Source organism: Gasterosteus aculeatus, chromosome 4, assembly GCF_964276395.1.
Source record: "Gasterosteus aculeatus chromosome 4, fGasAcu3.hap1.1, whole genome shotgun sequence".
NCBI lineage: Eukaryota > Metazoa > Chordata > Actinopteri > Perciformes > Gasterosteidae > Gasterosteus > Gasterosteus aculeatus.
In genome coordinates, this window is record NC_135691.1 from 13,702,844 (window position 1) to 13,708,843 (window position 6,000).

Below are 6,000 nucleotides of genomic sequence, written 5' to 3' on the forward strand. Positions count from 1 at the left end.
GTACAAAATGACCATTTGTATTTAAATTACACATCTTGTCCTCTCCCTGTCTCACACCCTAATGCCAGCTGGGATTGACTCCAGCGACTCGCAACCCTCTAAACAATAAGCGGCGTAAAAGAAGCTTGCGTTACCTTGATATTGTGAAGATTGAATGTCACATGGCTCAATTGCAACCAGGGTATAAAAGCATTATTATCTTCACCGAACAGTTTAGCTGGTCACAGTAGTGAGCATTTTATTATGAGCACTGAATTGTTTTTGTCAGCAGACTTTGTAGGAGGCTTAAGAGTGTAATCAGTCAGTGGTACCAGACAGTAGAAAAAAGTAATAGACATCATCTTAATTACAGTTCTCTGACCGATTCTCCTATTTTCTAACTTAGGCAAGGGAAGTTTATTTGTATAGCATTTCAACAAAGTGATACAAAGATAAAGATCAATCAAAACATGAGGCAAAAGAAAATGAAATGTTAAAAGAATGCGAACAGCATTGATATAAACATTGGACATTAAACAAAAATTAAAACAATAAACACAGAATAAAAGAAATAGAATAAAAGTTCCAGTGTAGATTATGAAATAAACAGTAAAAAGCCTCCACTGCATCCTGAAATCTGGTTCAATTAAAGGCAGCAGCACAAAGAAAAGTCTTCAGTCTTAATTTGAAGCCGCCGAGAGTCTCAGCAGACCTGCAGCTTTCTGGAAGTTTGTTCCAGATATGTGGAGCAGAAAAACTAAACGTTGTGTTCTCTGTGTTTTGTTCCCACTGTGGCAACAGAAAGGAGACCTGTCCCAGAGGGCCTGAGGAGTCGGGTTGGGACCCTGAATTCAGTTAGAGACCACATTTCCTTTGGCAGATGCTAAATTCATTCCCTGCTGCCAAGGCAGCCACCATCAATGGCAACACAAAAGGGGCAGACAATCTAAACAAAAAACATACTGCAAAGATGTTGTTTTTGCATGTGACTTTTATTATCCAATGACCTCTATGTGCAGCGCAATCTGGATGGTAATTTGTGGTGGAGTTTCTTTGTTTAAATGGCAGATTCGCTCTGGAATAAGATGACACACAATCTCTGCCATCATTACGAATTGCTCCCAGGTTCTGTGTAAATAAGATTTCTAGAGAGGAAACTTTATAGTTATCAGGAGTGGCAGAGCGGGAAGAAGAAGCACATCCACTAGACACGCAAACACGCACAAAGACGCTCTGATTCTCATCCAAACAGTCCTCCAAATAATAGCACAATTAAAGTATCCACTACGGGGTTCGTTTAGTGGCTTATCTTGAGCTTTTAACCATACCACTTAATCGTCATCTATTTCATCTACATTTCCATGACAACAGGGCAAAGATGTATGATATGATCTAAGGCTCCAGAACAGCCTCTAGGTGGAGAAAGTATTGTTGTGTTCAAAAATGAAGGATACCGCAGATCGAAAAAGTTAGATTGAAAGAGTTTAATAAAAGAATAAGCGTTGCGCAAAAAACACCTCGATCGAGGATTCGCAGTCTTCCACAGGCCACAGAGTCCTTTGACTGCAACGTAGTTAACTGTCTACCGGTTTCACTCACGGATCCCGAACGAACGGACAAACACGTACATATATAGACAATCGGAAAGGTGTGAAAACTATTCTATTGGTTTACAGAGTTCTTCTATGATGATTGGGTTAAAGTTGGTGCGGTAAAGCAGTGTCCACGCCTCTGGGTACATGACGTCTTCTGATGTGTTCAATGTTGGCTAGTTATTTGAAGTGGTGCAATGTGGTATTACACTGAATGTCGCTGTCAATGTAAATGGTTTTATTACATTTTCCTGCATGCACATTACATTTAATACAATGACATTTTAGCATAGTGACTCAATTGATTTGTCTCAGAATTACAGTTTTACATTGTCATTACGTTGTCACATCGTTCTCATTTCTTTATTGATTACATAATACAAGGAGGAAATCCAAATGTCCACTATCTTTGCTGGTTGTAATAGATGTAATTAATCCAATCTGCATTGTTGTTAATAGTGGTCCATAGGAATATAGATTCAAATCCTGCTGCTATTTGGTTACGGGCTTTGTATTGGTCGGGGACCCCTCTCGGAACACCTATGGCGTCAATGTTCTTGTCGAATGAAGTTGCAAGCATTTCTCTGCGGTTTCTGTCTAGTGCTTGGTTGCGGGAGGTTCTTATTTTCATAATGTTGTGAGTTTGTTTGTGTAGTTGGATCATAGAGATGGGCATGATTGGACGGACCATAGCACAGGTACCTGTCCAACTCTTAGGGAGGTAGACTCTAAGGATCCTGTCGCCACAATACCACCACACGTCCGCGCGGGTAGTGTTTTGTTCAAAAACTCTGGTCGTCACATTCCGCTCTCCTGCTGTAATGTTAAAAATGGTGGAACAGTCTGTCAAGATTCCAACTTCCTCTGACCCTTGACTGCTATGTAAACAAGTATAGTTGCCTGGATAATACCTGAACGTCGGAGGATTAACTGGATGCACTGCTGGGAAAAGTAAGTTTAAGGAAGTACAGTTGGTGCTTGTCTGCCCCTGGAAGAAAGACAACATGCATAAAAAACCATTGAGGTCGTGCTTTAGCACACACTAAACAGTCTGGTGCATTAAGGTCTTTCGCAGTGTACAATAACCAATTAAGCCACTGGTTTTCCTGAGTGTATCCGGTTTCAGTTGCTATGGTCAATCTTGTGGAGGAGATATTCAAATACTTTATTAATGGTTGAGGGATAGGAGATGTCTCCTTTGGTGGAGCTGTCGCAGTTTCGGATTCAGGCATTACTGTGGAAGATGGGGTTTCTGGGTTAGATACAGTCAGAACAATATCCCACCAGGGATCAGATCCTTCTTTATCCACCCCCAGCTTATAGATTCCAGTCATGTCTAGTTGCGGAGACGCTCTCGCCAAGTTGACAGCGTTGCAACGGGGCCAAACGATGCTTTGTTGGGGACAAAGTTTGTAGGGGTCCAGTTGGGCTATTTGACCAGCCCGTCGATGCTCTGGGTTGACGTAACCATGGGGATCAGTGTGGGCAAAAACATCAAGCCAGTTTTCACAATTTCCGGTGCACAAATACATATGATATTTGGCCATTTGAGTTATTGAGTTCCATTGTAGCTTTAATGAACCGACTGGGCAACCTCCGGACATACATAAATCAAAACGTGCTACACAAGGTGTTCTGGTCACACATTTCACATGGATCTGAGGTTTTGTGGTGAATGTGTTACTTTCCCTGGTAGATAGTTTGGTTCGGTGATGAACTTGTGCTAAATTCTGTCCCTGGGTACAATCTTTATCATTATGTACAGTGGAATTCAGTTGTGGTTCTGGTTTTGTCAGGGCAGTCTTTCCTCTTACTTTTATTGGTCATCCCCACCATAGAAGTGGAAAGAGTATGAGACCAGTAAAGAGCTTCCTAGCCCGCTCTGTCTGGCCGTTCGTCTGGGGATGGTAGCCAGAGGAGAGAATGGCTGCTGCGCCCACGGCCTTACAGAAAGCGCTCCACACACGGAAAGCAAACTGCGGTCCACGATCTGACACTATATCTACCGGAATCCCGTGGAGCTTAAACACATGATTGGTTAGAAGCTTAGCGGTTTCCAAGGCAGAGGGTAATTTGGGGAGGGGAACATAATGCACAGCCTTGGAGAAACGATCAATGATGGTGAGTATGACTGTGTTACCTTCGGATGGGGGTAACCCGGTGACGAAATCCACGGCAATATGTGACCAAGGGCGACTGGGAATAGGTAAAGGACGCAACAGACCAGCAGGACGACGATGGGAAGCTTTGCTCCTGGCACAGACAGCAGGCAGCCACAAACTCACAAACATCCTTCGCCATCCCCGGCCACCAGAAGCGATGGCGGAGAAAGATAAGGATACGGTGGGCTCCCGTATGACACGTCAATTTAGACGAATGCCCCCACTGAAGGACCTGTGACCGGACTGCAGGTGGGACGAACAAACGAGCAGGAGGACCTCCGCCAGGATCCGGGACAACCTCTTGGGCCTCCTTGACCACTGACTCGATCTCCCACGATGCTGCCCCCACCACACAGGTGGAGGGAATGATGGGATCTGTATCCTGGGGACTAGAGGGTGAGTAGATTCGTGAGAGTGAGTCCGGTTTCCCATTACGGCTTCCGGGACGATAGGACAGAGTGTAATGGAACCTGCTGAGGAACAGCGACCAACGGGCTTGAGCCGGCGAGCAGCGCGGAGGTACGCAAGGTTCTTGTGGTCCGTCCATATAAGAAATGCTTGCTGGGAGCCTTCAAGCCAGTGCCTCCACTCCTGAAGAGCCAGCACTACCGCCAGCAACTCTCGGTTACCCACGTCATAATTTCTTTCGGCGGGACTGAGTCGACGGGAAAAGAAGGCACAAGGATGCAGCTTCCGAGTGAGGGGATCTCGTTGAGACAGCACCGCTCCCACTCCAGTGTCCGAGGCGTCTACCTCTACCACAAACTGGAGGGAAGGGTCGGGATGCTTAAGGATGGGAGCACTCGTGAACAGAGACTTGAGCTTGGAGAATGCACGGTCTGACTCAGGGGTCCATTTGAAGGTGATCTTTGTGGAGGTGAGACTGGTAAGGGGGGCGGCTACTTTACTGTAGTCCCTGATGAACCGGCGGTAGAAGTTGGCGAAGCCGAGGAAACGTTGCAGTTCCTTGCGGTTGTTGGGAGAGGGCCAGTCGGCGACGGCCCTTACTTTGACGGGGTCTGGCTCCAGCTGACCTTGAGCGATGATGTAGCCAAGGAAGCTGACGGAGGGGGCGTGGAACTCACATTTCTCTGGTTTGACATACAATCTATTCTGCAGCAGGTGCTGGAGGACTAACCTCACATGCTGACGATGCTCGTCGAGAGACTGGGAAAAGATGAGGATGTCATCCAAGTAGATGTAGACGAAGCGATTCAGCATGTCACGGAAAAGGTCATTCATGAGGGTCTGGAAAACGGCGGGGGCATTGGTGAGACCAAAAGGCATGACCAGGTACTCGAACTGACCCAGGGGCGTGTTGAAGGCGGTTTTCCATTCATCCCCTTCTCTGATCCTGACGAGGTGATAGGCATTCCGGAGGTCCAACTTGGAAAAGATCAGGGCATGACATAACGGCTCGAAAGAGGGGTCGATGAGTGGCAGGGGAGTCTTGTTCTTCACGGTGATCTGATTTAAGCCCCGGTAGTCGATACAGGGGCGTAATGAAGCATCCTTCTTTTCAACAAAAAAGAAGCCCGCTCCCAGAGGTGATGAGGAGTTGCATCCGTCGCTGGCGTTCAGAGGGGGATAGGCGAGCTCGACCAAGCTGCATGGGTTCTTCAGAGGGAGGTTGGGGGGCAGAGACGCACGTGGGTGCAGGGACACAAAACCTGAGGCCTGCGGATGGGACTGGCTTACGGGTCCGTTCGGCTCGTTCTCTCCTCCGTTCCTGGAGACGATTGTCTAGCCTGATAGCTAAAGCAATCAATTGCTCGAGGGAGGTAGAGTCATCTCGAGAGGCCAGCTCGTCAGACAAATTCCTGGAGAACAAGGTCATTAGTGCTGGCTCATCCCATCCACATTCTGCCGCCAAAATCCGGGATTCGATGGAAAAGTCTGCTACTGATCCAGACCCTTGTCTTAACAAAAATAGCCGATTTATGGCCTCTAGCCCTTTAACGGGGTGATCGAAAACTTTACGTAGCTCCGTTGAGAAAATAAGGAAGGAACTCAAAACTGCCGAGTGGCTAGTCCATAACGCAGTGGCCCACTGGGCTGCTTTACCTCTCAACAAATTAACGCAGAAAGCTATCTTAGCCTTGTCGGTAGAGTAACTAGCGGGCTGAAGATCAAAAACTAAAGTACAATTTAACAAAAATGTACTGCATGAACCTGGTTCACTAGCGTAAGGTTCCGGAGTGGGAACCCAGGGTTCCTTGGGAGAAACTGATGGTAAGGTGGCAGGTGGGTTACTCACTGGTGGGGAT